Here is a 26,743-nt window from a genome sequence, read left to right on the forward strand (position 1 = left end):
CACCCTCTCTAACGCGATCACATCCTTCCTGTAGTGTGGCGACCAGAACTGCACACAATATTCCAGCTGTGGCCTAACCAGTGTTTTATACAGCTCCATCATAACCTCCTTGCTCTTATATTCAATGCCTCGGCTAATGAAGGCAAGTATCCCATATGCCTTTTTTACCACCTTATCCACCTGTTCCGCCGCCTTCAGGGATCTGTGTACTTGCACACCCAGATCCCTCTGACCCTCCGTCTTGCCTAGGGTCTTTCCATTCATTGTGTATTCCTTTGCCTTGTTAGTCCCCCCAAAGTGCATCACCTCGCACTTTTCCGGGTTAAATTCCATTTGCCACTGTTCCGCCCATCTGACCAACCCATCTATATCGTCCTGCAGACTGAGGCTACCCTCCTCGCTATTTACCACCCTACCAATTTTTGTATCATCCGCGAACTTACTGATCATACCCTTTACATTCATATCCTCCCCATTCCAATTCTTATCCTACCTGTAATCTACGAATGTAACCAAACACTTTTGCTCGATCCTTTACCTGAACCAGGTAACTAGTCTCACCTCATACACAAGCCTCTGGTTGAAAGAAAATCATGAGGCATTGAAAGTAAAAGTTAAAAAGCGAGACAACCAGTTCATTGTGAATTTAGTTAATCGGCAGGCAGATAGATCTGCTCTGAGGCATCGCATCCATTGGTCTTTGAATATTTAGGTGCAAGATCTTCCAGGGATATTAAATGAACTTCTCCTCTTTCATTATCTCTGACGTTTCAGTCTCATCTCAGTCCTGCACTGAAGGGGTGCTCTCTGTGTTTGCCGAGAACACAGCTGATGGTTTGACTGATGGTTTACTTCCTACTTACCTTTCGTTCAAAGCATTTTTCTCCTCCGAGCAGTTGAATGGAGGTGAAAGGGAGCCACGTATGTTCTGTGTAATATGGCCAGTGCTGACACAGCTAATCCAGCCTATAGTTGTGCCCCCGTGTCGGGACTGTCTGATGTGCAAGCACTTCAAATGCATGAAGGAACTGATATTTGATAAGATTACGTGCAAAAGTGCAAAGTCTAATGTACTTTTTGCCACTGTTCCATAATTTAACTTATTTTCAATTCATAAACTTTGTCACTTAGTACACACGCTGCTGACTACAGCATCTTCATTGACTCGGGCGAAGTCTGTACATAGTAGTAAATAAAATGAAAAGATTCCAAGATTAAAACTTTGATTTGATTTTTTTTTCCCCAATTGCTATTTTTTCTTCTCTATTTAACTTGATGGATGCTCCTCTCCCCTGGCCTGGTTTGGACAATCGCTCTGTATCTCTCTGATCCCAATTATAAACACACAGAATTTATTTTTTCATTTGTTCACGGGGTGTAGGTGTCACTGCCAAGACCGGCATTTATTGCCCATCACCTAATTGCCCTTGAGAAGGTGGTGGTGAGCACAACTGAGTGTCTCGCTCGGCCATTTCAGAGGGCAGTTAAGAGTCAACCACATTGCTGTGGGTCTGGAGTCACATATCGGCCAGACCGGGTAAGGGCGGCAGATTTCCTTCCCTAAAGGACATTAGTGAACCAGATGGGTTTTTACGACAATCTGATTGTTTCATGGTCACCATTACTGAGACGAGCTTTTGAATTCCAGGTTTATTTAATTAAGTGAATTTAAATTCCACAGCTGCTGTGGTGGTGGGATTTGAACTCACGTATAACCAGATTATTGGTCCAGGCCTCTGGATTACTAGTCCAGTAACATAACCAATATACCAATATCTCTAAGGATATGGTGTTAAGGAAGCTAAAGGGATTGAAGGTGGACAAATCCCCAGGGCCTGATAACATGCATCCTAGGGTACTGAAGGAGGTGGCCCTAGAGATAGCGGATGCACTAAGGATGATTTTTCAGAATTCATTAGACTCGGGAACAGTGCCGATGGATTGGAGGGTAGCTAACGTTACCCCACTATTCAAAAAGGGGGGTAGGGAAAAAGCAGGTAATTACAGACCTGTAAGCCTTACATCAGTTGTGGGCAAAATGCTGGAGTCCATCATTAAGGATGAAATAGCGGAGCACTTAGCAAATGGGGACAGGATAGGACAGAGTCAACATGGATTTACAAAGGGTAAATCGTGCTTGACTAATCTATTGGAATTTTTTGAGGGAGTAACTGGTAGAATAGATGGGGGAGAGCCAGTAGATGTGGTGTACCTGGACTTCCAAAAGGCCTTCGATAAGGTCCCACATAAAAGATTAGCATGGAAAATTGAGGCTCATGGGATAAAGGGGAAAGTTTTGGCGTGGATAGGGAACTGGCTGTCAGATAGAAAACAGAGAGTTGGAATAAACGGCTCATTTTCTGAATGGCAGGCAGTAACAAGTGGGGTACCACAGGGATCTGTCCTGGGCCCCCAGCTGTTCACAATTTACATTAATGACCTGGATCAGGGAGTCGGATGCAGCATTTCCAAATTTGCAGACGACACTAAACTAGGAGGTGGGGTGGGCTCAGAGGAAGAGACCAGGAAGCTCCAGAGCGATTTGGACAGACTGGGCGATTGGGCGGATAAATGGCAGATGCACTATAATGTGGACAAGTGCGAAGTTATCCACCTTGGGTGCAGGAACGGGAGGGCAAATTATTATTTAAATGGCAATAGATTGGGAGAGGGGGAAGTACAGAGAGACCTGGGTGTTCTTGTACACCAGTCACTGAAGGCGAGCATGCAGGTGCAACAGGCGGTCAAGAAGGCAAACGGTATGCTGGCCTTCATAGCAAAAGGGTTAGAATACAGGAACAGGGATACCTTGCTGCAGCTGTACAGGGCACTGGTGAGACCACACCTCGAGTACTGTGTACAGTTTTGGTCGCCTCATCTGAGGAAGGATGTTCTTGCCATGGAGGGGGTGCAGCGGCGATTCACCAGGCTGATACCAGGAATGGCGGGAATGACCTATGAGGAGAGACTATGTAGTTTAGGGATGTACACACTGGAGTTTAGAAGATTGAGAGGGGACCTCATAGAAGTGTATAAAATTCTGACAGGTCTAGACAGACTGGATGCAGAAGGAATGTTTCCCTTGGCGGGTGAGAACAGAACTAGAGGACATAATTTAAGGATAAGGGCTAAACCATTTAGGACAGAGATGAGGGGGAATTTCTTCACTCAGAGAGTGGTGAACCTGTGGAACTCATTGCCACAGAGGGCAGTGTACGCCAGCTCATTAAATATATTTAAGAGGGAATTAGATATATTTCTACGGGCAAAAGGGGTTAAGGGTTACGGAGAGAAGGCGGGGACGGGATACTGAATTAAAGGATCAGCCATGATCTCATTAAATGGCGGAGCAGGCACGAAGGGCCGAATGGCCTACTCCTGCTCCTATCTTCTATGTATCTATGTATCTATGTATGCTTTCATTTCCCGTGGCAGGAAAACACCAGCTGGCCCAGCAAGCCTGCCCGACACAGCATAATGCCTGGCGTGTCATGACTAGACACTTCCTACCACTCCCGCAGCCATGTCATCCCCTGGGAGAGGCGGAAACAGTGAGGGCCAATAAGGGAAAAACTTCTCTGGATAGTTGCTTCTCCCAGGTGATAGAAACCAGTCCAGGAGATCACATGGACCAGGTGTTCTCTATAAAGACACTGACCGATATCATGTGACCCCAGTCAAGAACCATGTGGTGTCTGTTCATCCCTCAGTCTGAGCCTTATTTGTTCTTGGGCATCGGCAGAGCCGTACTTATAGCCCTGAGTAGTGGTGGGCCTCCTTATTCATCAATGGTTTCACTGAGCAGCTTTCCTCACACTAAGGGCGAGGCAGGAAACATCGATGCGCCCAATTCTTGGGCGTTAATTCACCGTTGGGTGGATGAATTTTGGGTCGCGTTCTTGCACGCCCCATCTCCCCAGGAAGTGTCAAATCAAAAGCCGGCAACTTCTAGGTGTGCTGGGTGCCCACTCTTCATCTTCTTCTTTCGTATGGTAGTAACAAAGCAAATCCGATGTCAATATCTAAGTCAGATATCCAGACCAAAGCTCCCGGTGTAACAGCGTGGATATCTTGCAGGCTACCTGTGAGTTTCCTCTGAGAGCAGTGCTCAATGATGTGCTCCAGGGTCTGATCAGGAGCTCCACAGTCACATGATGGGGATGCTTTAATCTTCCATCGATGGAGAAGGTGGCAGCATCTACCATGACTGGTTCTGAGGCGGTTGATGGTTGTCCACTGTTTGTGAGGAAGGTTTGATCCTTCAGGCTGTACTGTGGGGTCCTCTATAAGGAATCCATTCCGTATGTCACAGTTCTTCCAAACATTTCGCTATCGGTCATCAAGGCTATAGGGAGATCGCTGAAGGTCTTCAGTGACGGTCCAAAATGGCCTTCTCGATTTGAGATGGGTCGGTGGTAGGTCGGTCATATACCGGCCTGGATCGTGTCTTTGCTGGTGTAGCGGTTGTATTCTCTGGAGACTGCATATTCACGGCGTAGGTGTGGTGGTGCGATGTTTGCAAACACGGGCAGCCGAGGTGTTGGTGTCAATAAAAGCGTACCATGCTTGAAACGGCGTTAGGTGCCCTGCTTATGCAAATAGGGGTCCTATTGCCGGTTGCAGGACCTTGATCCAATCGGTCAGCAAATGGAAAGGAGAACGAAGGGGGGATTGTATTACGGGCTGCCGCCCGTTTTCAGCACACGCCCCAACTGGGAGGCCTCGGGCCGTGTAGACATTTTTTTGCGCGAGCTACTAGATCATCTGTTCTTAGTGATGTTTGTTCAGGGGTCACTATTAGGCCAAGGCACCGGGAGAACTGAGGGAGTGCTGCACTGTCAGAGGTGCCGTCTTGTGGATGAGACGTTAAACCGAGGCCCCGTCTGCTCTCTCAGGTGGGCGTAGAAGATCCCGTGGCACAATTTCAAAGAAGAGCAGGAGGAGTTCTCCCCGGCGTCCTGGGGGCCAATATTTATCCCTCAATCAACATCACTGAAAAACATTATCTGCTCATTATCAGATTGTTGTTTGTGGGAGCTTGCTGTGCGCAAATTGGCTGCCGCGTTTCCTACATTACAACAGCGGCTAAATTTCAAAAAGTACTTCATTGGCTGTAAAGTGCTTTGCGACGTCCTGAGGTTGTGCAAGGCGCTATAGAAATGCAAGTCTTTCTCTGAGGCGTTGCTGGTAGAATGACGTTGATATGATATGAGCAAATCCTGACAATCATCAAGGGAAAGCATGTTGGGCCGATCACTTCCACTTCTCATTGACCGGCCAGCCATCTGCTGGAGTGGATTGCTCATCCATCAGAGAACCAGAGTGATTTTCACTCCATTGTAATCTCTAACTGGCGAGCAACCTGCTCTGCCTGATTACCACCCAGGTGGGGGGGGGGGGGGGGGCCAGTGAAAATGACCCCCGTGGGGTTTGAGGTAGATGAGTAGTCCATTGATTCTGGGTGGCAGTGCCTCCTGTCAGAATGCAGAGTGATAATCCTTCTAATCTTAGAGGTGTTGGTTTCAGAAGCTTGTGACCTTTTGCAAATATAACAAATCGGTCTTTTAGCCCAAGTGGAATTTCGTGCGATCAACGTACATCTTTGGATGGTATTCATAGCAGACATGAAGTCTGCTACCCAGATCTATCTACCTGAGGGGCTGAATGTTTGTGTAGAGGGTGGGGCAATCGTAGGAAAAATAAAAGTGACTTGCATTTCTATAGCGCCTTTCACAACCTCAGGACGTCCCAAAGCGCTTTACAGCCAATGAAGTACTTTGAAGTGTAGTCACTGTTGTAATGTGGGAAACGCGGCAGCCAATTTGGGCACAGCAAGCTCCCACAAACAGCATTGTGATAATGACCAGATCATCTGTTTTTAGTGATGTTGGTTGAGGGATAAATATTGGCCCCAGGACACCGGGGAGAACTCCCCCTGCTCTTCTTCAAAATAGTGCCATGGGATCTTTTACATCCACCTGAGAGAGCAAACGGGGCCTCGGTTTAACGTCTCATCCGAAAGACGGTACCTCCGACAGAGCAGCACTTCCTCAGTACCGCACTGGGAGTGTCAGCCTAGATTTTGTGTTCAAATCTCTGGTGGGGAATTTGAACCAAAAACCTTCTGACTCAGAGGCAAGTGCTATCCACTTTTTTTTATATATTATTTATTAAACATTAAAAACATTTACAACATGGTGATCATTCCATTGTATCATACAAATCCATTCCACCGCTCTGCACAGCCATTCCTCCACCACATATTAACATCGAAACCTGAAGTTTAATTTGTTTCCCATAACATATACTAATCTGCTTTTGTACTAATCTATTGTACTTTAAAAATTGATCAGTAATCATGGCTCTGAATAAGGGAAGTGTGCCTGATAATCTCCCCATCATTTAATCTCCGGCCCTTCCCTCCTCTCATGCTCCTTCCCAACTTTTCGGGCAGCTGTTGCTTTCTCCTGCAGCCTCCGGCTCTTTTTCACCTCCTGTTTGAACCTTCCCTGCAGTTTCAGCCTCTTCCTTACATTGGGTTTGGGCCGAGGAGCTGCCCCTTCTCCCCTTCACTAACCTTTCCCTTTCCACACGATGCCACCCCACCCCCCACTTCCATGTCTCTGTCCCCCTCTGACTCCTCACTCTCGAGCTCTTCTGTAACCTCCCAACCCTGCTCCCCATCAGATACATAATCTCCCTTAGAGAGTCTTCCTGCTATCACGGTTTCTCCAACAATGCCAGTCCCTTCGGCCTCATCTCCACCGCTGACCCTTGCTCTCCATTTCCTCTCTCTCTGGGACAATGGCACATCTGCACCTATCTTGCTCCCTTCTGGCGTCTTTGTCTCCCCGCTCCCATCCTGCTGCCCCTTTAAGGCTCCTGCCTCTTGCACCCTCTCCTTGTCTTGCCCCCCCCCGCCCCCCGAGATGTCCAACTCCCCGTCTTTCTTTAGAGTACTTACACGCAACCTGCACCCCGCTCCTGCCTCCTCTCCCCCCGTGGACACCAGATTCCTTTGGGAGAGCCGAACTATATTATGGCTCGACTCTGCCCTCGACCCTTGCTGGCCTCTGCTGTCTTTGTCCTTTTCCACCGTACTTGGTGTGTTTTCCATCATCTCCATCCTGTTCTCTGCAATTTTCTGCCTCTTCCTGTACTCTTTTCTCCTTCCATTCACCAGCTGTGTCCTCCGCCTGCTCCGCTCCTCCAGCTGCTCCACTCACACCTCCTGCTCCTTCTCCCATCTCCTCGTCACTCAAGGGGCTTCCTTCTGCCTCACACTCACAGCGGGTGGGGCCTTTGTGACACACCCCACAGCTCTCCGCCTTGCAGCTCCGAGCGATGTGTCCAGACTCGCCACAGTTATACAGTACACATCTGGGCAGCTACATACAAGATGGTCGTGTCCAAGACAATAATAACAAACCTTCACCTGGTTATCATGCAGTACCTGGAAGTACTGCACTCCTTCCATTGTCTCGAATTTCGTGCTGTACGGTAATGACTTCATCCCCTCTGCGAACCGCACCTTTACACAACGGGCTCCATCTGCTACCCGTGTTCCTGGATAGTATCTCCTCTTTATTGCCGAGCAAATTTTAATGTCCCACGACTCCAACTTTTTTATTAGCACATCGTCCTCAATATAAACTGGCAAGTTTAAGAATGAGACCACCACCTCTTCAGAATATAGCAGAGATACCTCCACGAACTTATCAACTGAGTAAAAGTCTTTCCACCTCCTCTCGGCCACTGACCGTCACCTCGAACCCAACATTCAACTTTGGTCGGCAGGCAAAGCAGCTTCCCTCGCCACAGTCCTCATGTACCGCCTGGATAATATCCCAAGCTCGTGTCTCCTTATCCTCGCACTGAACCACCGCCTTGTTTTCTTTTCCAAACCTCCTGGGGTCCCGGCCCAAATCTTTGGGCCTTTTTTTCTCCCTTCCCCCAACATTTTCTCCCCTGATTAAATTCATCCTGAGAACATTGCCACCTGGCTGCTGTTTAAGGACCAAAGAGGCCGTAAAACCTGGAGAAAAAAACAACCCACCACCAACTTTTTACAAACTCACTCCTACTCCCTGCAGCAATCAAGCACCCAGCAGCACCTGCTCACTCCTAGCCCCTCCCACCTAAAGAGAGCGACCCACTGAGCCACAGTTGACACCTCTGTTGGGGCAATTATAGGACAAGAAAAGTTGGAAAAATAGGACAGGAAAGGTGAAAGGCCAACTACAAATTCTCACTTGGGCAAATTCACTGATGCCACACTCGCAGCAGGGAGCTACACTTGAAAGGAATGGAGGTAGAGCTACAATGGAGAGAAGATTCACCAGGCTGATACCTGGGATGGCAGGAATGACGTATGCGGAGAGATTGGGTCGATTGGGCTCGTACTCGCTGGAGTTTAGAAGAATGAGAGGGGATCTCATTGAAACTTATAAAATTCTGACAGGACTGGACAGACTAGATGCAGGAAGGATGTTCCCGATGGTGGGGAGTCCAGAACCAGGGGTCACAGTCTAAGGATAAGGGGTAAGCCATTTAGGACTGAGATGAGGAGGAATTTCTTCACCCAGAGAGTGGTGAACCTGTGGAATTCTCTACCACAGAAGGCAGTTGAGGCCAATTCATTAAATATATTCAAGAAAGAGTTGGATATATTTCTTAAAGCTAAAGGGATCAAGGGATATGGGGAGAAGGCAGGGACAGGGTACTGAATTTGGATGATCAGCCATGATCTCATTGAATGGCGGAGCAGGCTCGAGGGGCCGAATGGCCGACTCCTGCTCCTATCTTCTATGTTTCGATGTTTCTACAACACTGCAGTGCTGATCCTCCAACCCACGCCCCTACTGGGAGTGTGGGATCGGTGAATTCACCCTGAGGTGGTTAATTGACATTTATATTGTGGGTGGATATTAAATTGAGAGAGACTTCAACACAAGTTATAACGTAAACAGCTGCCAACCTTTCCAGCACCGCTGCCAATCACAAGTGCTCTTGAATAGATGTTTGTTGCATTTGCAATTCTAATTTTATTTTTATAAATTTCATGCCTTTGGCAAAACCAGCAATAGTATCTCACTATAAATTTACATTTTGAAATGTGATATTATTCAGAGTGTCAAACTATAAACTAGGAGAGATCTGCCCTAAAATAAAAACAGAAAATGCTGGAGATACTCAGCAGGTCAGGCAGCATCTGTGGAGAGAGAAACAGAGTCAATGTTTCAGGTCGATGACCCTTCCTCAGAACTACAGATTTTCTCTCTCTCTCCAGACGCTGCCTTACCCGCTGCGTGTTTCCAGCATTTTCTGTTTTTATTTCAGATTTCCAGCATCCGCAATATTTTGCTTTTGTCTTAGTGTTTAATTCAGAGATCTGCCCTGACAGGCTAACTCAAATTGTAAAATGTTACAGGACAGAAGGAAGCCATTCGGCCCATCATGCCTGTGCCGGCTCTTTAACAGAGCTCTCCAATTAGTCCCACTCCCCCCTGCTCTTTCCCATTAGCCTTCAATATTTTTCCTCTTCAAGTATTTATCCAATTCCCTTTTGAAAGTTACTGTTGAATCTGCTTCCACCGCCCTTTCAGGCAGCGCATTCCTGATCACAACTCGCTGCGTAAACATTTTTTATCCTCCTCGCCCCTCAAGTTCTTTTGCCGATTATCTTAAATCTGTGTCCTCTGGTTACTGACCCTCCTGCCACTGGAAACAGTTTCTCCTTATTTATTCTAACAAAACCCCTCAAAATTTAGAACACCTCTATTAAACCCCCCCCCCCCCACCACTTTAACCTTCTCTGCTCTAAGGAGAACAACCCCAGTTTCTCCAGTCTATCCATGTAATTGAAGTCCCTCATCCCTGGAACCATTCTCGTAAATCTTTTCTGCACCCTCTCTAAGGCCCTCACATCCTTCCTAAAGTGCGGTGCCCAGAATTGGACACAATACTCCAGTTGAAGCCGAACCAGTGTTTTATAAAGGTTCATCATAACTTCCTTGATTTTGTACTCTATGCCTCTATTTATAAAACTCAGGATCCTGTAAGCTTTTTTAACCACTTTTTCAACCTGCCCTGCCACCTTCAATAATTTGTGCACATATACCCCCAGGTCTCTTTGTTCAAGCACCCACTTTAGAATTGTACCCTTTAGTTTATATTGCCTCTCCTCATTCTTCCTACCAAAATGTATCAATTCACACTTTTCTGTGTTAAATTTCATCTGCCACGTGTCCGCCCATTCCACCAGCCTGTCTAAGTCTTCTTGAAGTCTATCACTATCCTCCTCACTGTTCACTATACTTCCAAGTTTTGTGTCATCTGCCAATTTTGAAATTGTGCCCTGTACAGCCACATCCAAGTCATTAATATATATCAAGAAAAGCAGTGGTCCTAGAACCGACCCCTGGGGAACACCACTGTATACCTTCCTCCAGTCCGAAAAACAACCATTCACCACTACTCTCTGAAGCAGGGGAAGAATGCTTGTGAAGCCTCCAGCTGCCGCCCATCTCCTTACTTTGCACTTGTTATAAAGTGCTGGAGAGGCGACTACTCCACAGACTAGTCCCCATCATCGAGCCAACCATCCCTAAGGAGCAAATGGGCTTCTAGAGTGGCCAAAACTGCTGCGACCAAGTGGTAGCTTTAACAACGCACATCGAAGCAGGCTTCCAGCGCCAGCTCAAGACTGCCGGAGCACTCGTGGACCTGTCAGCGGCGTATGACATAGTGTGGAAGCATGGACTGCTTTTCAAGCTCTCCACCATTTTACCCTGCAGAACCATGATCCATCTTCTCAACTCTATGCTCAGCAACCGACGCTTCCGTGTGTACACTGGCACCCAGAAGAACATAAGAAATAGGAGCATCTCCAGAACCTTGGGAAGAAACTAAAGAGTACGGTCAACTTGATCCAGAAACTCGCTGGGTTCACATGGGGAGCAGACGCTCCAACCCTCCGTATGGCAGCACTTGCCCTGGTGTACTCTACAACGGAGTACTGCTCTCCGGCATGGCTATCGAGTCCACATGTCAAACCCGTTAATGTCCAGCTGAATTCTACTATGTGAATTATCACCGGGAGGCTTTTATCGACACCAACACCTTGGCCGCCCGTGCTTGCAGACATCGTACCAACACACCTACACCGCGAATATGCAGTCTCCAGAGAATACAACCAGCAAAGACATGCCAATCCAGACTGACTTGAACAAACTAAAAGCTTCCCCACCACCGAGGTTAAACTGACTGGCCTGTAGTTCCTGGGTTTATCCTTACACCCATTTAATTTTGATTTGGTTTCTGGTGTTTGTGCCTCACAGATGCTATTGGTAAATAGTACTGGCCCAGAACTTCGGGTCCCCACGGGTGAATACGCACGGGGTACTCACCCGTAGGCCCAATGGAAGTGCCGGTTTTGTGCATGCACTGCACATGCGCAGGAAACCGGAAATTCCGTTCCCTTAAAGGAAAGGGTTCAGAGGTCGAACGCATATGCCGGAAAGGCAGCGCGTACGCCTGGAACATACGTTTTTTTCTCCGGGAGGGTAAGTCTCCAGGAGTTACACATGTAAAAAGCAGGCGCAAGACCTGCTTTTAACAAGGTAAGTGGTGAATTAATTAAAATTAAAACATTTTTTCCACAGGTTTATTATTTTTAAATACTTTAAAGAAAGGTAAGTTTATTTTTAGCCCTGTTAGAAAATGTAATTAATTTTAACAAAAATTTAAATTATTGTTTAAAATAGTTATTTTATGTAATTTATAGTTATTTTAAAAATTTGATTTAAAAAAAAAATTTATTTGAAGTTTTAGTGATGTTTTGGGGCTTATAGTATTTATAGTTTTGACAGCTCTTCCTGTCAATTTTATGAATGGGCATTCCCTGCTACCATTGGCTCCCCATGGCCCACGTGATCCCAGGGGACGCTTCGAACTAACTGCGCCCCTGGGATACACAAGCACTGCACGCCGGCAGTTGGAGGAGGCCCAGGATCGGAATCCCACGCGGGCCCACAGCTCAACGGCCGGCGCGCTAGCTAAGTGCAGGTCGGAGGCTTGCACCCGCGGGAAGCCCCCGACCCGAATTTCTGGGCCATTATGTCTGAGTATATCGTGTGACATGAATGTACAGGGTGCAGTGCAAGTAATGCAGTTTTAAAAAAAGAAAGACTTGCATTTCTATAGCGCCTTTCATGACCACCGGACGTCCCAAAGCGCTTTACAGCCAATGAAGTACTACAAAACTATGAAACTTTTGTATATAAGTACATGTCAAACATAAACAGGGTATTCACATAAAGGTGAGTAGGAATCTGTAACTCACTCAATTGGAGCTTTACAGGAGCAAGGTGGAACTTTAACTTTTACGGTGCACCTCTCTCACATGCAGAATTTGTCCATAATCGTTGGGAATCCCAGGTGTCTCAGGAATCCAGCGATAGGCCAGGTACCTGCAGGGAATCAGCTTGCTAACATTAAATGACCATCATTGTGGGTAAGTTTAATGATTTTGGTAAATTTTAAATGTTGGCACTGAAATTACGCTCTTGTTCCATTAGACTCCCACCAGGAGTCCACAGGACTCTGCCAGGGCAGCCATTAACTGGGCCGCCTGCCAATGTTGCCAGGGTGGCCTCACCGGGTGGAGCCTCAGCCCATCCCTACAAGGTGTTTGGAATAAGGTGGGTGGGGGGATAGACGGTCAGAGACTCCCTACTTCAGAGAAGTCCCACTCCTAGGGGTCGATTTTGTCGAACCTGTCGGGAAGAAGGCGGGATTTCCTCTTTCGGGTTTTTGACCCGCCTACTTCGACGTCCGGCCAATCCGCGCGATTTTCCCTTGATTGACCTTGTTGAGCCCGCCCAGCGGGCTCAGCTGGCCAATTAAGGGCCACCCGGCAACAGGTGACGTCACAGGCTGCAATTTCATCTGTCAAGATTTCTTCATAGATGAAATATCAGTGTCTCACAGCTGTTTGAAGCTGTCAAACACTGACAGTCTGATTTCTAAGATGAGCCCTTCTGCGCAGACTCAGTTAGAAATCTCAGCAGCACTAAAAGCTGCAGGCTGTCACTTTTGACAGATCGCAGCCATTCAGCTTTAAGTTCCGGCTGAGTGATGGGCTCCCGACAGCTACAGGAAGAAAGGCTGTAAAGGTAAGTGCAGGTAAGTAAAAGTTCTTTACACACTTTACACACACCAAACACACTTACCTTTACACTCATGCACCCATCACTCACCTGAGCGCCGACATTGCGACCCCTCCAACTCCTTTAACCCGACGGCCCGCCTCGCTAACCTGGCGTGGTTTGGAGCCGTCGGGAAACCCACACGAAACCCCTCAAAATTAACAGGCAGTTAATTGGCACTAATCCCTTCCCGCCTGGTTTCGGTGGGTCCTAGTGCGGGGCGGGTACCCGCCGCCCCTGAAACTTACATGGGGTGGGGTTTTGGGTGGGATGGTGGCGGGACCCCCAAAGTCAGGATTTTCCCCCCCACACGCCTGAAACCCCGCCTGACAGCTCCCCGAAAATCTAGCCCCTAGACTCTCAGCCAGGACTTTCTCAGGACCCAATGTGCGATTGACGCAGGTGCCATTTGTACCCAGCAGGCTCAGAATCTGGACCCTCAAAGACCGGGGGCCCAACATTTTGAGCGGAGGGGGAGCAGGAGTTGTTGAAGAAGCCTCCTTTGGGAGGGGGCCACTCAGGGAACCCACAATCCTCTGTTGAGTTGTGATCCTGTTGATGTTTGACATGTACTTGTATGCAGGCGTTTCGAAAATTGAAAATTGCAGAAGGGAACACATTAAAGAAATAGTTGGGGGTCTTGGCAAGCTATGGATTGACCTCCGTCTTTTGTTTGCTCTTGTTTGTGTCTCGATTCCTGTGGTCTTTGTAAGTGCAGCGTTCACTCGTTTCTTCGAAGTACTGTGATATAAATAGAAACTGCATCTGAAGAAACAGGATGTCACTGAGACCAATCTTTCAGCACTGACCGCGCGATGACTCGCTGTCACCCTGACCCTAGCCTGGCACACTTTGTGTCCGGCTTAAATTAGCAGAGCAGAATATTAAGATATCTCTCTCTTAAATGAATATAGCCCACGTTAACGTTATCTGGCTTTCCTGTTGCATTTTCATAATTGAGCTTCTCTCAAGAAGCCCGACACCATCCAGGACAAAGCAGCCCGCTTGATTGACACCTCACCCACTTAAACATTCACTCCCTCCACCACCGGCGCACCGTGGCTGCAGTGTGTACCATCTACAAGATGCACAGCAGCAACTCGCCAAGGCTTCTGCGGTAGCACCTCCCAAACCCGCGACCTCTTCCACCTAGAAGGACAAGGGCAGCAGGTTCATGGGAACACCACCACCTCCAAGTTCCCCGCCAAGTCACACACCATCCTGACTTGGAAATATATCGCCGATCCTTCATCGTCGCTGGGTCAAAATCCTGGAACTCCCTCGCTAACAGCACTGTGGGAGCACCTTCACTACACGGACTGCAGCGGTTCAAGGCGGCGGTTCACCACCACCTTCTCAAGGGCAATTAGGGATGGGCAATAAATGCTGGCCTTGCCAGCGACGCCCACATCCCGAGGATGAATTAAAAAAAATAGATTTTTGATGGGCGGGGAGAAGGAAGAGATGAAATTATGTAAATACTTGGAGAATGATGAGTGAATCAGCGCAGAGATTTCTAAAGGGCAATTTGTGCTTGAGCAACTTTATTGAGTTATTTGAAGAAATGATAGAGAAGATAGATCAAGGAAATGCAGCGGATGTGAATGTATTGATTGTAAAAATCATGTCCTAGTAATAATAGTTAAGTAATAGTAACTTTCAAATGAGAATTGGATAAATACTTGAAAATGAAACATTTGCAGGGCTGTGGGGAAAGAGCAGGGGGGAGTGGGACTAATTGGAGAGCTCTTTCAAAGAGCTGGCACAGGCATGATGGGCCGAATGGCCTCCTTCAGTGCTGTAAGATTCTATGATTCTAACAGGTTTGAGGGGCTGAACGACCTGCACCTCTTCCGATAACTTAGAGAAAACAATCCCTGCCCAAAGTGTTGCTACGTCTGCATATCGGCCTAGTCAAGAAGATGAATCCCACTAAGATGCAGTACTTTCTACAATAAAAAGACTTTTCCACAATGGAGAATGAAATTGAGCGGGGTGTAAAACGAGTGTCCGATCCGCTATCGCTCATTTCACACCGTCAAATCCCATCGCCACGCACTGCCACTTCTATATTGTAAGGGTGGCACCTAGTGATCAATTAAAGGGATTGCAGCACAGTCATCTACAAATGTTCGTGCAGTTATCGTGTCTGTTGTTGCTGCACAGCAGTGTTCCTTCTAATCTCGCGGCCGTGTAATGGGAACGGTCCCGCGCGGGGCCGCTCACCGGCTTTTACACTGTAAACACCCCACAGTCACGGAAATTTAAAAGGGACCGCGCATTAAAAGATACAGGCCGCGCAGAGCAAAGCGCAGCTCACAGGGAAAATTGCTGCACAGGTATCCAGACTATGGCCCACAGGAAGCCCAGGATACTTGATTCTATTTGTGCTTCATAGAATCATAGAAGTTTATGGCACCGAACATAAGAACATAAGAAATAGGAGCAGGAGTCGGCCATACGGCCCCTTCGAGTCTGCTCCGCCATTCAATAAGATCATGGCTGATCTTCAGCCTCAACCCCACTTTCCTGCCCGATCCCCATATTCCTTGATTCCCTTAATATTCAAAAATCTATCGATCTCTGTCTTGAATGTACTCAACGACTGAGCCTCCACAGCCCTCTGGGGTAGAGAATTCCAAAGATTCACCACCCTCTGAGTGAAGAAATTTCTCCTCATCTCAGCCCTAAATGGCCGACCCCTTATTCTGAGACTGTGACCCCTGGTTCTAGACTCCCCAGCCAGGGAAAACAACCTCCTTTCATCTACCCTGTCAAGCCCTGTAGAAGGAGGCCATTCCTCTATTTCTTATTCACTGTTTGTCCTGTTCAAAATTTCTTGAGCCTGGAGTTTTGGAAAGGACTTTTCTTAACATTGTTGCTTCATTATAAACCTTAAATCAGAACACTGAGATCTTTCAGTATCCCTTACTTGAGATAGATGCAGACCTTTGACTTAAACATTATACATGACTCACAACAACAACAACAACTTGCATTTATTTAGCGCCTTTAATGTGAAATGTCCCAAGGCGCTGCACAGGAGCGATTATCAGACAAAATTTGACACCGAGCCACACACAGAGAGACAGAAAGACTTGCATTTCTGCAGCGCCTTTCACAACCTCAGGACGTCCCAAAGTGCTTTACAGCCAATGAAGTCAGTGTTGTAATGTAGAAACCTCTTTACCCAGAGAGGGGTGAGAATGTGGAACTCGCGACCACAGGGAGTGGTTGAGGCGAAAATGCATTTAAGGGGAGGCTGGACAAACATACGAGGGAGAAGGGAATAGAGGGTTACGCTGATAGATTTAGATGAGGAAAGACGGGAGGAAGCTCGAGTGGAGCATAAACACCGGCATGGACTGGTTGGGCCGAATGGCCTGTGTCTGTGCCGTATATCCGATGTAATGTAATCCTATGTAAATGCGGCAGCCAATTTGTGCACAGCAAGAGCCCACAAACAGCAATGTGATGATGACCCGATAATCTGTTTTTTTAGGTGATGTTGATTGGGGGATAAATATTGGCCCCAGGACACCGGGGAGAACTCCCCTGCTCTTCTTCGAAACAGTACCTTTACGTCCACCTGAGAGAGCAGATGGGGCTTCGGTTTAACATCTCATCCGAAAAACAGCATCTCCGACAGTGCAGCACTCCCTCAGTACTGCCCCAGGAGTGTCAGCCTGGATTATGGGCCCAAGTCTCATGGAATGGGACTTGAACCCACAACCTTTACTGACTCTGAAGGCTACCAACTGAGCCATGACTAACACTGGATAATGTGCCCTAGCATGGATCGTTAGTTCAAGGAGCGCTGGAAGCCACCCCAGAATAAATATGGAAGCCGCACTTAAAAAAAACACCCTGGCATCCTTTGCCAATTGCTCTTCTCTCTCACACTGGAATACAGGAACAGGCGGAGACCATTCGGCCCCTTGCACCTCTTATAGAATCATAGAACAGTGCAGCACAGAAGGAGGCCATTCGGCCCCTTGAGCCTCTTATAGAATTGCAGAACAGTGCAGCACAGAAGGAGGCCATTCGGCCCCTTGAGCCTCTTATAGAATCGTAGAACAGTGCAGCACAGAAGGAGGCCATTCGGCCCCTTGAGCCTCTTATAGAATCATAGAACAGTGCAGCACAGAAGGAGGCCATTCGGCCCCTCGGGCCTATTCCGCGAGCACAGAGTGGGCGGGCGGGCGGGAGCCACTTACAACGGCTGTTGGTTATGAACAGTCCAGCCCAGTGGATCTTGAGCCACGCGCTCAGAGCACCAGAGAATTCTGTAGCGGAGCAGGCCAAGCTTTCGCAGCTGAGGTCAGCTTGTGTTGCCCCTTCGGGGCACTCTAGGTTTGGTGACACCCTTGCCCGAACGTATCTGGCGCCGGTGGCACCGGGGCACAGGCCGCCTCGTCGGCTCCACCAAATCAAAGATGGCATCCGCCTCAGGTCTATGCCTCCGTTTTTGTTTTTTGTTTTTTTTAGTTGGCTGCATTCGCACTGCACACAATGAACTGAGAGCGAATCGCCCCTCGTATTTGCCGTGGGTTTGGACAGCCGCTTCTTTCTGCCGCTAGATTTTCAAGCCCTTACTGAGGCCCTGCTTTTTCGCAACGGGAAACCGAACATAGAAACATAGAAGATAGGAGCAGGAGTAGGCCATTTGGCCCCTCGAGCCTGCTCCACCGTTTAATGAGATCATGGCTGATCATCCAAATTCAGTACCCTGTCCCTGCCTTCTCCCCATATCGCTTGATCCCTTTAGCCTCAAGAAATATACCTAACTCCTTCTTGAAGATATTTAATGAATTGGCCTTCTGTGGTAGAGAATTCTACAGGTTCACCACTCTCTGGGTGAAGAAATTCCTCCTCATCTCAGTCCTAAATGGCTTACCCCTTATCCTTAGACTGTGACCCCTGGTTCTGGACTCCCCTGCCATCGGGAACATCCTTCCTGCATCTAGTCTGTCCAGTCCTGACAGAATTTTATTTTGCCTGTGTTGAGGGAATCTAATTCTTTATATTTGATTCGGCCCTTACCCTGCCAATTTTAGTTTCAAGGCAACACAGGAGGCTGTGCAGCGGTGAGGCTGAAGTTGGTGGGGTGTATTTAACGATCCTGCCCTTCCTGAGGGGAGGGAGGTGCTGTCAAAGTAACCTTGGTGAGTTTGTGCAATACATCCTGTAATCATATACACTGCAGGCACAGCATAAATATAATTATAGCCAAAAGACACACAGTAAAGCACTGAAAGAGTGTGCACCAGTGGCAAACTGGGAACAGCCTATCAGAAAGAATAGGGAATAAAAATGTTGTTTTTCAAATAGTTACTGATGTAAGAAAACTACTAGGCACTTGGTCTAAGCATTAAACAAAGCTTTAATCAACTGTTTTACAACATGGAGGTCTAGTTGTGTCCTTCACTAGTTCCTGTTAAGAATGTCCTGCGCAAGCTGGGCCCGTGCCCGAGTAGTTATACTCTCCCTGGACAGCACCACCCGCAGGCCGCTCAGTATTATTTCATAAGTCTTTCTTTCATGAATGATTGATTCATGTCAGTTACTATAAATATCTATTGCATCCTATTTTAGCCAATGTAGTTTGTGCGGACTCAGTAATGCAGCACTCTCAGTCCCTCGACGTGCTGCACTGCAGTGCTCAGCTCTCTGGGAGGTTCTGTGGGGCTCTTTGTAAACCCAGAATAAACGACATTGGCTGGAACTTGTGGTCCTGATGACGGCGAACCGGCAGCATTTGCTGTAATTTCGCCTTTGTAACTGACGGCTACTTCAGGATGTAGTGCATTAAAAATGCTCCTTTTATTTGATAGCTTGACGTGGAAATCCTGAAGGTGCGGTCTGTCATTCACTCCGACACAGTGTAATTGCGATGGAATAAGCTATATTTCAGAAAGATACACCATAATATGAACAGAATTCTGACATTTATTAATACATGATATACTGGGTTTAAAAATCTAAAGCCTCGGAGACACAGGCTGCAAACAGAAACACAGGCTTCTGAGATAAAGATCAGTAGTTAACAAAGTTGTAAACATACAAGCTTTGAAATGGGAATTAGTTAAAAACAGGAATAGAATATAAAAAAAACATGTGCCTTTGAAAAGATGACATCAAATAAAAGAAACACCTGCTGGTCAAATAGTTTTCATGTTAAACTTGGATGACAGGAAACAAGATTAAATATGCAACCAATTGAGATAGCTAGAAAACAAGTAAACACTCAGTCAAAGTGTCTTTAATTTATACATAGTAAATATGATACCAACAAGAACACTTTGAAGATATGACTTCAATAGATACACCAAGCAATTACATTGGCCCAGAACTTGGTGTCGGGGGCTTGCTGCGCGTGCAAGCCCCCGATCTGCACTCACCCTGCGCGCTGACATCTGAAGCCCGGGCCTGCTTGCATTTCCTGTCACTGGCCCAGTTCAGATGTCAGCGCGCAGTGCTTACCTGTTCCAGCGGCGTAGTTAGTGCGATGTGCCGGCTGGGATCAGGTGAGCACTGTACAACCAATCAGGGGAGGGGAAGGTTCATTCATGAGTTTGAGAGTAAGAACTGTCAAACTCATGAAAACTACGGGGGCCCAAAACACTATTTAAACTTTAAATAAAAATTTAAAAAACATCCCAATCATTAAATTAAGTATAAATAAGTTTAAAAAAATAATTTAAACAATAATTATTTTTTTTGAAAAAAATAAATTTTTAATAAAAAGGGTCTAAAACTAAACTTACCTTATTGTAGATTCTTTAAAATAATAAACCTGTGGAAAAAAAATTCTACATTACACTAAAACACCACTTACCTGTAAAAATAAATACTTACGTGTGCTTTTTACAAGCGTAAAGACCGGAGGCCTTTAGACATGCGCAAATCCCCCAAAACAGAGGAAATCCAAGACGCACGCGCTGCCCCCTACAGCGCACGCGCTAGCCTCTTCACCTCTTGGGTTAGAGGAGAGGAAATGCCAGTTTTCAGTGCATGCACTGTGCATGCTGAAAACCGGCATTTCCTCCGGCCAGACGCGTGAGTACCCCTTCCGTACTCACGCGTTTGGGGAGGAATTTCTGCCCTATTGTGTTTGTATTGAACTTGGAGCAGTTAGGAGACGCAACGTCTGCTAAAAACCAGTAAAGCCAATATTAAGAATTGAATGGAAAATCTTCGATAAGAATGGCATCAAACAGAAACCATTGCTGTCATATTGTTTTTATGATAGTTTTTGAAACACCTAAAGGTAGAGACATAATTATGCATGCAGCAGTTGAATTGACAGTAAGAATAGAAAGCATTCAACAGAGGTATCAATAAAGACAATTAGCTTACATCAGCAGAGAACTTCAAAGAATAAACCACTGCAAAAAGGGTATAAAAGATAGACCTTTTCAAACAGAAAGTCAGAAGTCGCTGAACGGGCCAAGCATTTCTCAACTTTACAGGCACCATCTGTAAGTTTTTAACTTTTAGTCTCGGGTAATCAAGACATTTTAATTTGGTGGATGTTCTGGATTTAGAGATAAGTATGAAATAAGAAATGTAACGAAGTAAAGATTTGAGAATAAGGATCTCTGAGAAATAAGAAATGTAAGCTATTTGTATTTTGAATTGTTAATGTTGTGACTGACTCAACAGCTGTTAAATGAATGTCGGCTCTTAAATAAAACTATATATTTTTAGAATTGTCTCAAAGAGTATTTCTGTATAAACACACAAACCCAATTTCTGTACACTCTTTTGTAAGGAGTTGCAGAATTCTGGAGGTATTCCGGACCCTCATAATATCCGGAAGGTTACAGTCTAGTTCAACGTATTAAAAGTACTATCTGGAGGACGGTAACATCTTCAGTCATTCCTTTCCTTTAGGGAGAGATAGCCTGAACCTTTAGACCCATTTAAGCGTCTTATGGAATTCAGCTAACTCTAACTTAAGTTGAACGTGAACGTCTGGGGAATACGCCTGGTCTGGGGTATCCTGAATAGGGCTAGGACTGTAATTATCCCTTCATAATCTGTCGACTCATGGAAACTGACAAAAGCTTGGGCTCTTCCGCGGTAATATCGCTGTTAGATACCCCGTTCAAAGTTAGACCCTTTTGGATTTGGTGTAACTGGGGATTTAACAGCGTATTGACTACTAAACAAAGCTTATGGCCCTGAAAAACTAATTTTAATTTTGTAGAGTGTCAAATTTACCCAGTTTAATAAAAATTAAAATTTTTAAGAAACTTTATTAAAAAAAGTTTTTTAAAGTTTGTTCATCTTTATTTCAGGTTTACCTTTTCCCCAGGTGAGAGCCCCGATCTTTGTTTTGCTCTCTATAACATGTTTTAAAAGTTGGAATCAAAGGAGCTTATTCATTTCCTGATTCACTGTTTATGGGAATTCTGCATTGTGATTGGCTGCTTCGACAGTTTGTTGCCGTTACAGCAGATCAGCCATGATCTCATTGAATTGCGGAGCAGGCTCGAGGGGCCGAATGGCCTACTCCTGCTCCTATCTTCTATGTTTCTATGTTTCTAAGCTCGCGTTCGGGATTCCCCATTAACTTGCACTGATTTCAACTGAACGTCAGAACAGCCTAACTTCTCGCCACGGAGATCGCGAGGTCTTTGTGGGAAGCGTACTTCAGGGCCAGCGGTGAACACCACTAGCCAAAAATTACAGGCCATGATTGTCAACAACAGTGAAAGAACTGACAGTTATTTGTTTGCTATCAAATTAAAAGAGCATTTATAATGGCCCAGTAATTCGGGTCCAAATGCGTGAGTACGGTCTGGGTACTCACGCATCTGGCCGGATGAAATGCCGGCGTTCAGGAAACACCGTGCATGCGGGGAACGCCGGCATTTCCAGTCCTCTGAACGAAGGGGTTCAGAGGCTGAACGCATGCGCGGTATCGGGCAGCGCGTGCGCCTTGGGATTCCTGTATTTTGAGAGAGATGCGCGTGTGTAAAGGCCTCCGATATTTACACACAGAAAAACCACACGTAAGTACTTAGTTTTTCAGGTAAGAGGTCTATTAATACAATTTAGAATTTTTTTTTCCACAGGTTTGTTATTTTTAAAGAATTTACAGTAAGGTAAGTTTAATTTTAGCCCCGATTTTTTATAAATTTTTTTTTTTCAAATTTTAAAATTATTGTTTAAAATAGTTTTTCATAGTTATTTATGGTCCATTTAAGTAGTGCAATGTTTTTTTTAATTTTCTTTCAGGTTTAAGTAGTGTTTTGGGGCCAGGAGTTTTCATGAGTTTAACAGCTCTCACTGTCAAACTTATGAATGAACTTTTGCAACCTCCCATTGGTTGCCCTGTGCTCACGTGATCCCAGCCGGCTCATCGCACTAAGTACGCCGCTGGGTCACGCACGCACAGCGCGGCAGGACCTCAAGCTGGCCAGTCACAGGAATGGCATTGCGGGCCAGATTTCAGATGTCGGCGCGCCGGGTAAGTCCACCTTGGGGCCTTGCACGCGCGGCAATCACCCGAGCCGAATTACTGCCCCAATGTTACTTAGAAATCAGCTTGCTACATGGATAGTTTGTGGGATAATAAACTGTGATAAAGTTTAATAACATCATGATCTAACTATTTCCTACTTAACACCGTGGCTGCAGTGTGTACCATCTACAAGATGCACTGCAGCAACTCGCCAAGGCTTCTTCGACAGCACCTCCCAAACCCACGACCTCTACCACTCAAAAGGACAAGGGCAGCAGGCGCATGGGAACACCACCACCTCCAAGTTCCCCTCCAAGTCACACACCATCCTGACTTGGAAATATATCGGCCGTTCCTTCATCATCGCTGGGTCAAAATCCTGGAACTCCCTCCCTAACAGCACTGTGGGAGCACCTTCACCACACGGACTGCAGCGGTTCAAGAAGGCGACTCACCACCACCTTCTCAAGGGCAATTAGGGATGGGCAATAAATGCTGGCCTTGCCAGCGACGCCCACATCCCAGGAACAAATAAAAAGTAACTAAATAAAAAATAAAATAAAATAATTTCTAGTTCACCTCGCGAGGGAGTCAAGGTGGAGTGGAGTATTCAGGCAAAGCACAGGAGTATTAACTGGCTTGAACCGTGCAGTTTACCAGTGTTCCACATTGCTAAGCTTCTTGCTACTAATCTAGCTAGCACTACTCTATCGGTTGGGACATTTTTTTAAATATTCGTTCATGGGATGTGGGCATCGCTGACAAGGCCAGCATTTATTGCCCATCCCTAATTGCCCCTCGAGAAGGTGGTGGTGAGCCGCCTTCTTGAAGCGCTGCAGTCCGTGTGCTGAAGGTTGCTCCCACGGTGCTGTTAGGGAGGGAGTTCCAGGATTTTGACCCATCACACTCCTGACTTGTGCCTTGCAGATGGTGGAAAGGCTTTGGGGAGTCAGGAGGTGAGACACTCGCTGCAGAATACCCAGCCTCTGACCTGCTCTTGTTGCCACAGTATTTATGTGGCTGGGCCAGTTCAGTTTCTGGTCAATGGTGACCCCCCCAGGATATTGATGGTGGGTGATTCGGCGATGCTAATGTCGTTGAATGTCAAGCAGTGGTGGTTGGACTCTCGCTTGTTGGAGATAGTCATTGCCTGGCACTTGTGTGGTGCGAATATTACCTGCCACTTATCAGCCCAAGCCTGAACGTCGTCCAGGTCTTGCTGCATGCGGGCATGGACTGCTTCATTATCTGAGGAGTTGCGAATGGCACTGAACACTCTACAGTCATCAGCGAACATCTCCACTTCTGACATCGGCTTGCAGGGTTATCTGGAGCAGTGTGGGGAGAATCCCAGGCCCCTCCATGTTCCATTAGTCAGTAAGGTTTTCTGGACAATCACTAACGATGCCCTAGAATACTCCAGCTCTGCCGAGTTCAGGTGTTGGATTGGTGAATCTACCACAGGAGGTTGTCGTGTTTCTGAGTTGCCATTGTTCGGTGTACCATCTTGGTGCCGCCTTAACCTTTCTCTTCCCCATGGAGAATAGTCACTAGTAAGTTGTCAGACAACTAATGAGAGTTACCGGTCAGTTGTGTGGAGAGACTGGAGAAGCTGGGACTGTTCTCCTTAGAGCAGAGAAAGTTAAGGGGAGATTTAATAGAGGTGTTCAAAATCATCAGGGGTTTTGATGGAGTAAATAAGGAGAAACTGTTTCCACTGGCAGGAGGGTCGGTGACCAGAGGGGAGAGGAGGAGATTTTTTTTTGTTGCAGCGAGTTGTTGTGATCTGGAACGTGCTGCCTGAAAGGGCGGTGGAAGCAGATTCAATAGTAACTTTCAAATGGGAATTGGATAAATACTTGAAAAGGAAAATATTTACAGGGCAGTAGGGAAAGAGCAGGGGGAGTGGGACTAATGGGAGAGCTCTTTCAAAGAGCCGGCACAGGCACGATGGGCCGAATGGCTGCCCCCTGTGCTGTATGAATCTATGAAAAAACTGTAATGTCAGTGTAGGAGGTGTTAAACCCTGCTTCCAATGTGATTAAATAGCACTTGTTTACTTCAAAAAAAAAGGGAAACTATATGTGTCTGACTGACTCATTCAATTAAAGTTCAATAAATGTCTGAATTGCCTTTTATTGAGTGGCCCCATTCAATTACAGGTGTGCTTAACATTGCAGCTATACTGTGGAGTTGCGGCAATTACCACAAGTCTTGGATTACAGCCAGCACTAACATGGCAGAATCAGCAAGAACTGTGCTGGAACATGGCGAGACACAGGATGATCTAACAGCAAGTGGTGCGCACGTCAATCATCGCGCAGGAGCTCCAGTACCAGCGTTAATAGAAGTGATCAATCAATTATACTTTGGCAATCATTCACTAACAAACTGCTATCATGATCGCACAATTGGAATTAAATCCTATGTGGATTTGCCAATAAATGGCAAGTAAGTGGATTAATTCTCCTGAATCTCTTGGGGTATCTGGATTTCCAGAAGGCGTTTGATAAAGTCTCACATAAGAGGCTGTTAGCTAAGGTAGAAGCCCATGGAACTGAAGGCAAAATATTGACCTGGTTAGGAAGTTGGTGAGTGGCAGGAGAGAGAGTAAAGATAATGGGCAGGTACTCAAACTGGCAGGACGTGGCGAATGGTGTCCCGCAGGGATCTGTGTTGGGGCCTCCACTATTCAACGTATTTATTAAGGACTTACATGATGGCATAGAAAGCCACATATCCAAATTTGCCGATGACACAAAGATAGGCGGCATTGTAGGCAGTGTAGATAAAAGCATAACATTACAAAGGGATATCGACAGATTAAGTGAAGGGCGAAACTGTGGCAAATGGATTTCAATGTAAGCAAATGTGAGGTCATCCACTTTGGACCTAAACAAGATAGAACAGGGTACTTTCTAAATGGTGAAGAACAGTGGAGGTCCAAAGAGACTTGGGGGTCCATGAACAGGTACAGAAAATAATCAAAAAGGTTAATAGAATGCTAGCTTTATATCTAGAGGACTAGAATACAAGTGGGTAGAAGTTATGCTGCAGCTGTACAAAGCCCTGGTTAGACCACACCTGGAGCACTGTGAGCAGTTCTGGGCACCACACCTTAGGAAGGATATATTGGCCTTGGAGGGAGTGCAGCGTAGGTTTACCAGAATGATACCCGGACATCAAGGGTTAAGTTATGAGGAGAGATTACATAAATTAGGGTTGTATTCCCTGGAATTTAGAAGGTTAAGGTGTGATCTGATTGAAATTTTCAAGATATTAAGAGGAACAGATAGGGTAGATAGAGACTATCTTTGCTGGTTGGGGATTCTCGGACTAGGGGGCATAGTCTAAAAATTAGAGCCAGACCTTTCAAGAGTGAAATTAGGAAACACTTCTACACACAAAGGTTGGTAGAAGTTTGGAACACTCGTCCGCAAACGGCAATTGACGCTGGATCAATTGTTAATTTTAAATCTGAGATTGATCGATTTTTGCTAACCGTAGATATTAAAGGATATGGGCCAAAGGCGGGTATGTGGAGTTAGCTCACAGATCAGCCATGATAGAATGGCGGAACAGGCTCGAGGGGCTCAATGGGCTCCTCCTGCTCCTATGTTCCTGTGGTATTACTCATGGGTAGTCGGGTGGAGGTGGAGTGGAGTGGGAGTGGGGTGGAGTGGAGTGGGAGTGGAGTGAGAGCGGAGTGGAGTGGGAATGGGAGTGGAGTGGGGTGGAGTGGAGTGGGAATGGGAGTGGAGTGGGGTGGAGTGGAGTGGGAATGGGAGTGGAGTGGGGTGGAGTGGAGTGGGAGTGGAGTGGGAATGGGAGTGGAGGGGAGTGGAGGTGGGGTGGAGTGGAGTGGGAATGGGAGTGGGGTGGAGTGGAGTGGAGTGGGGTGGGAGTGGGAGTGGGGTGGAGTGGAGTGGGAGTGGAGTGGGAAGTGGAGTGGAGTGGAGTGGGAAGTGGAGTGGAGTGGAGTGGGAATGGGAGTGGAGTGGAGTGGGAGTGGGAGTGGAGTGGGAGTGGAGTGGAGTGGCGTGGAGTGGAGTGGGGGTGGAGT

The sequence above is a fragment of the Somniosus microcephalus genome, chromosome 1 (genome assembly GCF_052327205.1).
Source record: "Somniosus microcephalus isolate GS21.2 chromosome 1, FLI_Smic_1.0, whole genome shotgun sequence".
NCBI lineage: Eukaryota > Metazoa > Chordata > Chondrichthyes > Squaliformes > Somniosidae > Somniosus > Somniosus microcephalus.